Genomic DNA, 12001 nt, shown 5'->3' on the forward strand with positions numbered 1-12001 from the left:
TATTTGATTTTCTCTATTACTTTTCTGTTTTCAGTTTTATTGACAAGTGCTCATATGTTAATATTTTCTTTCTTCTGCTCGTTTTGGATTTATTTTGTTCTCTTTCTAAATTTTGGGGATAGAAATACAGATTATTAATTTCAGACATTTTTCTTATATAATATAAATATTGTAGTGCTATAAGTTTCCTTCTCAGCACTGATTTAGCTGTATATCAAATATTTGAAATACTATGTTTTTGAGCCAATTGAATGTAATTTTTAAAATTTATTTTGTGATTTCCCTTTTATTTTTTAACACATACGGTTTTAGTTTTAGTATTTTTTTAATTTTAATTTTAATTTTATTTATTTATTTATTTATTAGATAATTTATTATAAATACATGTGGGGGACAATGTTGATTTTCATTAATTGTGTGTAATGTGTGATGGTTAGATCAGGATAGTTACCTTATTCATCATTACAGTACACAATCATTCTTTGTGTCCACTGACCAATTACTCATTAGCACCCCTCCCTCTTCCCCTCTTGTCCCCTTTTCCACCTCTAGTAACCACTGTTATTTTCTCTCTTTCTAAAAGTTCAACATATTACTGTGATTGTTTCTTTCTTTCTTTCTCTGTCTCTCTTTGGTGTTCGTTTGTTTATTTATGGACTAAGCTCCCATCATGTACTGTTAAGTGTATTATTTAATTTCCAAGTGTTTGAAGAACTTTCTTTTGTCCTTTTTGCTATTGATTTGTAGTTAATTGCATTATGATCTGAGCATATTCTCTGTATGACTTCAATGATATTAAGTTTCTTAAGGTTCTTTTAAAGCCTGGAATGTAGTCTATTTTGGTGAATATGCTATGGGTGCTTGAAAAAATTGTATACACTTTTTTTGGTGGGTAAAGTGTTCTATATTAATATCAAATAGACCCTGTTGTTTGATTATGTTGTAGGGGTTCTTCTACACCTTTAATGAGTTTTTGTCCAATAATTCTGTTTACTGTTGAGAATAGGGTGGTATAGTTCCTAACTGTAATTGTAGATTTACATATTCTTTCTGTCAGTTCTTTCAGTTTTTGCTTCACATATTTTTTAGCTCTTAGGATAATTAAGTCTTCTTGGTATATTGATTCATTATCATCATGCAATATCCCTCTGTGTCTCTAGTAATTTTCTATTTTCTAATGTCTACCTTATCTGATATTAATATAGCTATTCCTGTTTTCATCTGATTAATGTTTGCTTGATATATCTTTTTCCATTCTTTTAATCTATGCATTTCATTATCTTTGAAGTGAGTTTCTAGCAAACAGCATATAGTTGGGTCATGTTTCCACTTTCCCAATCTCTTCCTTCTAATTGCTGCTATTCAGATAATTTACACTGACTCCACAGTGACAGTGAATCAATGAAAAATGGAAATAGGAGAAGACTCCTCTTTCTGGAAGTTTGGAAGAAAAGTGGTGATGAGCAGATCTACTGGGGGAGGAATAACTCAATCATTAACTGTGTTTAGGAAGCTGTATATTTAACTGTTGAGAGATACAATTTTTAAGGTGGATAATTATGACTTCTGATGACTGAGTTACTTTTTTTTTAACCATATGTTTATACTTCGAATATAGGTTTTAAAAAACTTAATACTCATACATAATTACACTGTGATATGTGTTAGAACTGATATACTGTGGTATAAATATTTCAAAATTATACTGCAACATTTAGCAGATTATTTATCAATACTCAACAATCTCCTCAATTAAATTGCTATAAACCACATAGCAAAAGAACTTCTAATCCAGAAAATAGAAAATAGATGTGGAAGATGTATAATAAGCATTTAGGGGATATGGAATTTATCCCATGAGTGTTGTAAAGAACTCATAATTTAAGACTGCCAAAGCCCAAGTGTGTTATGAGGGTCTTTCCTCAAAAGTGACATTTATTGCATATCCCACAGATGCTTATTATGTACTCTATTTATACCACAGTCTTTATTTCCCTTTCATTCCTGAAGAATATTTTTGCTGTATGTAGAATTCACAGCTGACAGTTCTTTCAGCAATTGAAAAACATGTGCCAATTGATTCTGCTCTCCATGTTTTCAGATAAGAAATATACTGTAATTTCAAATTGGTGTTCTTCTACAAGTAATATATAAATTTTCTCTGGCTACTTTCAAGATGTTTTTCATTGTCTGTAGTTTTCATAAGTCTAGTTATAAAGTGTCTGGATGTGGATTTCTTTCGTATTTACCCTCACTAGGATCACTCAGCTTCTTGACTCCGTAGGTGGTTCACCAGATTTGTAAAGTTTCCTGTCATTATGTTTTCAAATAATTTATCAGTCCCATTGTGTTTCTCCTCTTCTTTTGAAACTACAGTGATGCAATATGTGTTTTTTTGTAGTTCTTTTCCTATGGATCTCTGAGACTTTTTCCCCCAATCTATTTTCTCTTTGTATTTTAGCTTGAGTAAATTCTAGTTAATTGTACTCAAACTCAACAGTTCTATCTTTCGTTATCTCTGCTCTGAGACAATTAACAAAGGTTTTTTCTTTTCCTTCTTATATATATTTCAGATTGTGTTTTACCATTTGATTCAAGAAAATTTGTAATAGCTCTTTGAAGCATTTTGTTTGTTTGTTTGTTTTAAATCATGCCTGTTTTGAAGTCTTTGTACATTAATGCCAGCATTGTTACAGAAAGGTTACTAAGGAAACACAGACACTCAGAGAGATGGAGTAGTCAGGAAGATTTATTACACTAGTGGTCCCAGGTGAACTCTTGTTCTGAATTGCTGGACCCCGAGGGTAGGGAGAACTGGGGTTTTATACATTTCTTGAGCAAGCATGCAAGCTTCTTTTTTGGCCCTGCTTGNCTAGTAATTTTCTATTTTCTAATGTCTACCTTATCTGATATTAATATAGCTATTCCTGTTTTCTTAATGTTTTAATGTCTTTTTTAATTTAATATTTGCTTTTTTCATTCTTTTACTTTCAATCAACCTATGCTATTGTATTTGAAGTGAGTTTATTTTAGAGAGCATATCAGTGTATAATCTTTAATACATTCTGCCAATATCTGCCTTTTGATAGTATGCTTGGACAATTTCCAGGTATTACTGTTATTTTAGAGTTCGTCAGTCATTTTATGTCTTATATGTTTCTTCTGTTCTCATTTTTCTCTTTCTACTTTTATTTCTTTCTGTGAATTGTTTCAACAATTCCATCTTGACATATTTTTAGTATTTTAAGCATAAAGCTTGGCATAGTGTTTTTAGTCAATGTTCTACTTATTACAAATTCATACATGACTTTCATCAGCACTTCTACTGAAGTGCGAATGTCTTACTTCCATTTAATTTCCTTTACCCTCCCCACTTTGAAAATATTATTGCCTTAGGTACTTTTTGTACATATATTGAGCAACACATCACATGTTTGTATAATTTTTCCAATAGCCATAGAATATGATTTAAGAAATTTTAGAATTATAATAGTCTATTATATTTGCTCCTAATTTTACTCATTCTGATTTTTTCCACCATTTTGAATTTCCATGCTTGCTTATCTTATTTTCTTTCTGTATATAAAAATTCCTTTAGAAATGATTTAAGGGTATGCTTGCAAGCAGAAACTCTCTCATATTCATTATCTGATAATGTCCTTATTTCCCTTTCATTCCTGAAGAATATTTTTGCTGTATGTAGAATTCACAGCTGACAGTTCTTTCAGCAATTGAAAAACATGTGCCAATTGATTCTGCTCTCCATGTTTTCAGATAAGAAATATACTGTAATTTCAAATTGGTGTTCTTCTACAAGTAATATATAAATTTTCTCTGGCTACTTTCAAGATGTTTTTCATTGTCTGTAGTTTTCATAAGTCTAGTTATAAAGTGTCTGGATGTGGATTTCTTTCGTATTTACCCTCACTAGGATCACTCAGCTTCTTGACTCCGTAGGTCCTTCACCAGATTTGTAAAGTTTCCTGTCATTATGTTTTCAAATAATTTTTCAGTCCCATTGTGTTTCTCCTCTTCTTTTGAAACTACAGTGATGCAATATGTGTTTTTTTGTAGTTCTTTTCCTATGGATCTCTGAGACTTTTTCCCCCAATCTATTTTCTCTTTGTATTTTAGCTTGAGTAAATTCTAGTTAATTGTACTCAAACTCAACAGTTCTATCTTTCGTTATCTCTGCTCTGAGACAATTAACAAAGGTTTTTTCTTTTCCTTCTTATATATATTTCAGATTGTGTTTTACCATTTGATTCAAGAAAATTTGTAATAGCTCTTTGAAGCATTTTGTTTGTTTGTTTGTTTTAAATCATGCCTGATTTGACGTCTTTGTACATTAATGCCAGCATTGTTACAGAAAGGTTACTAAGGAAACACAGACACTCAGAGAGATGGAGTAGTCAGGAAGATTTATTACACTAGTGGTCCCAGGTGAACTCTTGTTCTGAATTGCTGGACCCCGAGGGTAGGGAGAACTGGGGTTTTATACATTTCTTGAGCAAGCATGCAAGCTTCTTTTTTGGCCCTGCTTGTATCCAGGCAGAGTCACCCAAGCTGGGGGGCTTCATGTAACAGGTGAGGAGCTTCATCGGGCTGGGTTACAAAGGCAGAAAATATGGTTAAGGGGCTGTCTGCAAACCGAGCAGGTAGCTTCTCCAAAGCAAGTGAGTGGCTGAGCTATAGAAGCCAGAGATGCAATCAACTGTTAACTGCTAAACCAGCTTTCAGGTGTCTCTTTCAAGCAAGCACATTCCAGCTGCAAAGTTAAACAAGGGGGGGGTGCTTAGAAATTTACATTTCGGACCTCTTCATTCCCCCCCTTTCATGCTCTCTCAAACTATTGAGTGAGCATAACCCTTAGGTTTTTTTTGTTGTTGTTTTTGTTTTTGTGGAATAAACAAATTTCCCCCTTCTCTGTAGTCAGTACAGTTTATAGGACCACCTCTGCAAGGGACTTTACCTGTTCTTGTAACATTGTTAGGGATGCCGACCTTTACAATTGCAGGAGGGGTGACTCCCCTTGGAATGCCAGATGGTTACGGTTAAAAACAATAGCTTAAAACTCATATTGTATTCTTTTTATCTTAGAAGGGAAGAAGTTTGATTTAAGAAACACAATGCCACCTGGAGATGTCCAGTTGGCATCCTATTACTAATAAGCACAAGAGTGCTAAGCCAACTTTTTCTGTATTACTTTAGTCTTTTAGGGATACTGTTATTAGTCCTATGGCAAATAGCAAGGCAAGCAGTATAACAAAAACTAATGGAAAAGGATGACAAATACTTATCATGTCCTGTGATGCAAATTCCTCAGGCTTCAGCTGTGTGTGGACCTGCCAGCTTCTGGTGTGGCCAGAGCAGGGCAGTGGTGACTGGCAGGAGATCACTTCTGGTAGAGAACCTTGAGCAGGTTGGAAGGATCAGCCTTTATGGATCATGAGATGTTGTCATCCAAGGAGGCTGCCTGCTTCATCTGTGTATGGTAGATCCAGGAAGTCAGTCCTGTAACTTTAACTGCAGTGGGGGTGGTTAGTACAACCATACATGACCTCACCCAGGCTAGCTTTAATGGAGTCTTTTTCCAGTCCTTTACCTAAACCATATCTCCTGGCTGAAACTGATGGGTCTAACTTCCTAGAGAAATAGGAACCCATTCTAAAACTGTCTTAGTTATCTGTTTAAATGTCTTGGCCAATGACTGTAAATACTGTGTCATTTCTCTCTCTCCCAACTGGTGGAGGTCCCCCTGTAAGCTCCAAGGAATTCTCGGACCTTCCTCTTGGTGTCTCGCTGAGGTATGGATTGAGCAGCTTGTTTTCTTTTTATTTCCAGTGAGTGGCATCCTTCAGAGATGTTGTACTCTAAGTATTTAACTTCCTGCTGGCAGATCTGTGTTTCTTCCCATGACATTTTGTATTTTGATTCAGAAAGCAGACTCAGCAAGGCCCTTGTTCCCTTCCAGCCATCTTTTTGTGAGGAGCTGGCTAGAAGGATATCATCCACATATTGAAGCAGGGTACAATTTAATTGGTCCCCTTGAAAGGCAGCTAGGTCTGAAGCCAGCACTTCCCCAAAGATTGTGGGTGAGTTTTTGTACTCTTGTGGCAGCCTAGTCCAGGTCAGTTGAGTCCTTTTTTCTGCTCTGGGATCTTCCCATTCAAAGGCAAATAAGGGTTGGCCTCTTTCTGCCAGTCAGAGGCAGAAAAAAGCATTCTTAAGACAGTGGAAGTCCTCATATAACCTTTCATAGAATTCTGCAGGTAGCTTATCTGACTCCTGGGTCATAGTGGCTGCCTTAGAATGTTTGTAGGCTTCTGGCCCTGCTCTTAGCCCTTGGAGGAGTGCATCCTGGTATCTGCTGGGCTAGTTTCTTTCTTCTCTTTCATTGAAGTCCCAGTCTGGGGCAGCATCTGATACTGGTCTCTTGCCCTAGCTTCAGGATCTAGTCACGGCGTTCTGCCAACCAGCCCGTGAAGTCTGTTTCCTCTGCCTTGGACCACCTGATGAAGGCTGGTTAATGAGCACCTGCAGGTTGGCTCGCTCTGCTGGGTCCTTAATTAGGCATTGATTTATAAACTCCTGGAAATCTAGGGTGAAAACTCTGTCGGGCAGCTTGGGGGGAGTCTCACTTACAATATAGTCCAGCAGCTCCAAGATGGCCATGGCCGGCTGATGGGGCGCCTGGGGGTTCTTGACCATGGCGCGATGCCCTCAGGCTCTTTCTCCACCTCCTAGACCATGGACCTGCCAAATATGGCTTCCAGCTCCTTAGCATCAGGTGGGGGTATGGGGCACCTTCCCATGGACAGCTCCACCAGGGACAGTCCCTTGCTCCAGATGTCTGGCTGCACTGAGTAGTGGATGCCCTGCAACCATTCTGGAGAAATGTAGGACCAAGTCCCCACACAGGAGTCAGCCATGGAGTCAATGAGCTGGATGCTCACCCTGAAGTCGCATACCTTGATCTTGCCTCTGGAGTTGACCAGGATGTTGAATGGTTTCATGTCTTGGTGCACGATCAGGTGATCTTCTCAGAGATACGTCAAGTCCCGGAGAACCACGATGCTGACCTTCCCAAGGATCTCTTTTGGAATTTTCCTGGCCTCTTTTAGCACCTGGTCCAGGGAGCCACCATCCATGTGTTCCATGCAGATGCTGATTTCTCCATCGTTTCAGAAGGCCCCATAGAAGCTCACGATGTAGGGCGAGTTGCACTTATGTGGAATCTGCAGCTCGTGGATGATCTGGTTCCGGATGGCCGGCCTGATCTCAAGGTGGATCAGCTGTTTGGCCATGATGAGGCCAGAAGTTCTGTGTTGCATTTAGATGACCATCCCGCCATTGCCGGCTCCCAGCTCTGAGATCCTTTCGAAGTTATCTTTGAGCTCACCAGCCTCAGTCTTTTGGGTGAGGGAGGCTTCCAGCCGCTTCTTCTGTCGTTCATCAAGTTCAAGCCCCTTGAGCTGCTTTTGTGGGTCCGCCAAGTTTCCCCTGGAGGCGCCCTTGTTCTGGAGTGGTTATTGCCAAAAACAGTTTTCTGTTGTTGGGTCACCATTCTTTCTAATCATTTTGCTAGCACATATAGGCTTTTTTTTTTTAATTCTTTTTTTTTTTTTCCCTTGACTATTGTTTTTCTAGGACTGGAGGCTTCTGCAGAACTTTCTCTGCTATATATGAATGATCGTAAGGAAACCCAGGGAACACATAACTGTCTTTCCTCAAGTCCCAAGGTCCTTAGGTTTTCCACCTTCCTCTTTCCAACTTTCAGAGTATTTCTATGATTTTTGTTGTGTTAGGTCTGAGGATTATTAGTAGTAAGAGTTGGGATCTGGGAGTAATGGGGCTACTAAGTTTGGTGAAAACACAAGTCACTTAATTGTTTATATTTCCATATTAATTATAATGTTCTATTATTGACATTTTCAAACGAAAAGAAAAAAAAAGAATTTAGAATGAGCAATCTAAAAGGCCTTTTGAATATTTACTATACTTGTTTTACCATAATTTTCCAGATCTTGCTATTCAATTATCATTTCATTTTACTTTTNAAATTCCTCAGGCTTCAGCTGTGTGTGGACCTGCCAGCTTCTGGTGTGGCCAGAGCAGGGCAGTGGTGACTGGCAGGAGATCACTTCTGGTAGAGAACCTTGAGCAGGTTGGAAGGATCAGCCTTTATGGATCATGAGATGTTGTCATCCAAGGAGGCTGCCTGCTTCATCTGTGTATGGTAGATCCAGGAAGTCAGTCCTGTAACTTTAACTGCAGTGGGGGTGGTTAGTACAACCATACATGACCTCACCCAGGCTAGCTTTAATGGAGTCTTTTTCCAGTCCTTTACCTAAACCATATCTCCTGGCTGAAACTGATGGGTCTAACTTCCTAGAGAAATAGGAACCCATTCTAAAACTGTCTTAGTTATCTGTTTAAATGTCTTGGCCAATGACTGTAAATACTGTGTCATTTCTCTCTCTCCCAACTGGTGGAGGTCCCCCTGTAAGCTCCAAGGAATTCTCGGACCTTCCTCTTGGTGTCTCGCTGAGGTATGGATTGAGCAGCTTGTTTTCTTTTTATTTCCAGTGAGTGGCATCCTTCAGAGATGTTGTACTCTAAGTATTTAACTTCCTGCTGGCAGATCTGTGTTTCTTCCCATGACATTTTGTATTTTGATTCAGAAAGCAGACTCAGCAAGGCCCTTGTTCCCTTCCAGCCATCTTTTTGTGAGGAGCTGGCTAGAAGGATATCATCCACATATTGAAGCAGGGTACAATTTAATTGGTCCCCTTGAAAGGCAGCTAGGTCTGAAGCCAGCACTTCCCCAAAGATTGTGGGTGAGTTTTTGTACTCTTGTGGCAGCCTAGTCCAGGTCAGTTGAGTCCTTTTTTCTGCTCTGGGATCTTCCCATTCAAAGGCAAATAAGGGTTGGCCTCTTTCTGCCAGTCAGAGGCAGAAAAAAGCATTCTTAAGACAGTGGAAGTCCTCATATAACCTTTCATAGAATTCTGCAGGTAGCTTATCTGACTCCTGGGTCATAGTGGCTGCCTTAGAATGTTTGTAGGCTTCTGGCCCTGCTCTTAGCCCTTGGAGGAGTGCATCCTGGTATCTGCTGGGCTAGTTTCTTTCTTCTCTTTCATTGAAGTCCCAGTCTGGGGCAGCATCTGATACTGGTCTCTTGCCCTAGCTTCAGGATCTAGTCACGGCGTTCTGCCAACCAGCCCGTGAAGTCTGTTTCCTCTGCCTTGGACCACCTGATGAAGGCTGGTTAATGAGCACCTGCAGGTTGGCTCGCTCTGCTGGGTCCTTAATTAGGCATTGATTTATAAACTCCTGGAAATCTAGGGTGAAAACTCTGTCGGGCAGCTTGGGGGGAGTCTCACTTACAATATAGTCCAGCAGCTCCAAGATGGCCATGGCCGGCTGATGGGGCGCCTGGGGGTTCTTGACCATGGCGCAGGGTGAAAACTCTGTCGGGCAGCTTGGGGGGAGTCTCACTTACAATATAGTCCAGCAGCTCAAAGATGGCCATGGCCGGCTGATGGGGCGCCTGGGGGTTCTTGACCATGGCGCGATGCCCTCAGGCTCTTTCTCCACCTCCTAGACCATGGACCTGCCAAATATGGCTTCCAGCTCCTTAGCATCAGGTGGGGGTATGGGGCACCTTCCCATGGACAGCTCCACCAGGGACAGTCCCTTGCTCCAGATGTCTGGCTGCACTGAGTAGTGGATGCCCTGCAACCATTCTGGAGAAATGTAGGACCAAGTCCCCACACAGGAGTCAGCCATGGAGTCAATGAGCTGGATGCTCACCCTGAAGTCGCATACCTTGATCTTGCCTCTGGAGTTGACCAGGATGTTGAATGGTTTCATGTCTTGGTGCACGATCAGGTGATCTTCTCAGAGATACGTCAAGTCCCGGAGAACCACGATGCTGACCTTCCCAAGGATCTCTTTTGGAATTTTCCTGGCCTCTTTTAGCACCTGGTCCAGGGAGCCACCATCCATGTGTTCCATGCAGATGCTGATTTCTCCATCGTTTCAGAAGGCCCCATAGAAGCTCACGATGTAGGGCGAGTTGCACTTATGTGGAATCTGCAGCTCGTGGATGATCTGGTTCCGGATGGCCGGCCTGATCTCAAGGTGGATCAGCTGTTTGGCCATGATGAGGCCAGAAGTTCTGTGTTGCATTTAGATGACCATCCCGCCATTGCCGGCTCCCAGCTCTGAGATCCTTTCGAAGTTATCTTTGAGCTCACCAGCCTCAGTCTTTTGGGTGAGGGAGGCTTCCAGCCGCTTCTTCTGTCGTTCATCAAGTTCAAGCCCCTTGAGCTGCTTTTGTGGGTCCGCCAAGTTTCCCCTGGAGGCGCCCTTGTTCTGGAGTGGTTATTGCCAAAAACAGTTTTCTGTTGTTGGGTCACCATTCTTTCTAATCATTTTGCTAGCACATATAGGCTTTTTTTTTTTAATTCTTTTTTTTTTTTTCCCTTGACTATTGTTTTTCTAGGACTGGAGGCTTCTGCAGAACTTTCTCTGCTATATATGAATGATCGTAAGGAAACCCAGGGAACACATAACTGTCTTTCCTCAAGTCCCAAGGTCCTTAGGTTTTCCACCTTCCTCTTTCCAACTTTCAGAGTATTTCTATGATTTTTGTTGTGTTAGGTCTGAGGATTATTAGTAGTAAGAGTTGGGATCTGGGAGTAATGGGGCTACTAAGTTTGGTGAAAACACAAGTCACTTAATTGTTTATATTTCCATATTAATTATAATGTTCTATTATTGACATTTTCAAACGAAAAGAAAAAAAAAAGAATTTAGAATGAGCAATCTAAAAGGCCTTTTGAATATTTACATATATTTCCATATTAATTATAATGTTCTATTATTGACATTTTCAAACGAAAAGAAAAAAAAAGAATTTAGAATGAGCAATCTAAAAGGCCTTTTGAATATTTACAATACTTGTTTTACCATAATTTTCCAGATCTTGCTATTCAATTATCATTTCATTTTACTTTTTTTGATATATTTCTAAGTACATTTTAGATATACCTTAAATATTTTAACATACATATCATTGAGTAGAGTTTGATAGTATTGCACAGCATTTTAGGTAAAATTTACATATGATGAAATGCACAAATCTTAAGGCTGTATATTCAGAGTTATGACAGTTGCTATGCCTTTTTACCTTAAACTCCTGTCACAATAAATTATATTACTCTCACCTTAGAAAGTTTCCATTTGTCCCTTTTTAGTCAATCAACCACACTTGCCTCCCCTAGGAAGCAGTCACTCCTCTGGATATTTTCCACCATAGATGAATTTTGTGTAATTTAGAACTATATAAAAATAGAATAATACGTTTAACTTCTCTAGGAGTTCTTTTCCTCGACCCAGTGATTAGAGATTTAGTTTTCTGGTTTCATGTATCAGCAGTTTGATCTTTTCAATTTATGTTTTATTGCATGAATACAGCAAAGTTTTTGTTTATCCCTTCTATATGAATAATCAGTACTCTCCATTTTGAGGATATTATGAATTAATCTGGTGTTTTTTCTGTTTTTGTAAACATACATTGTATTTCTCTTGATAAAATCCTCGGAGTAAAACTGCTGATTCATAGTATTGGTGTATATTTAGATTTATAAAAAAACAAAACATAAACAAAATAAAACTGCCAGAAATTGCCCCAAAATAACTGTAAAATTTTTCAGCTCCTCCAACAAAATTTGAGGATTTCAGATGCTCCTTAAATGTGCAGCATTTTATCTTTTCAGTTTTTAAAATTTCAGCCATTATAGTGGGTGTGGTGATATCCAATTGTGGTTTCACTTTGTGATGTACTGAAACTGATAATGTTAAGCACTTTTTAATGTTTTTTTGACATTTGTGAATCTTTTGTAAATTTTATTTATAAATTTTCCCAAGTTTTTTTTTTTTTTTTTTTTTTGTCTTTTTTTTTTTTTTTTTTTTCCGTGTCCGGCAACGGATT

General features: G+C 39.0%; 2 pseudogenes; both read right to left on the minus strand.

The window, feature by feature from the left end:
* Positions 1-6454: 6454 nt before the first annotated feature.
* On the minus strand, positions 6455-7508 carry LOC103596733 (annotated as a pseudogene).
* Positions 7509-9199: 1691 nt separating this feature from the next.
* Positions 9200-10380, minus strand: LOC103596734 (annotated as a pseudogene).
* Positions 10381-12001: the final 1621 nt, after the last annotated feature.

Source organism: Galeopterus variegatus, unplaced genomic scaffold, assembly GCF_000696425.1.
Source record: "Galeopterus variegatus unplaced genomic scaffold, G_variegatus-3.0.2 Scaffold2091, whole genome shotgun sequence".
Taxonomy (NCBI): Eukaryota; Metazoa; Chordata; class Mammalia; order Dermoptera; family Cynocephalidae; genus Galeopterus; species Galeopterus variegatus.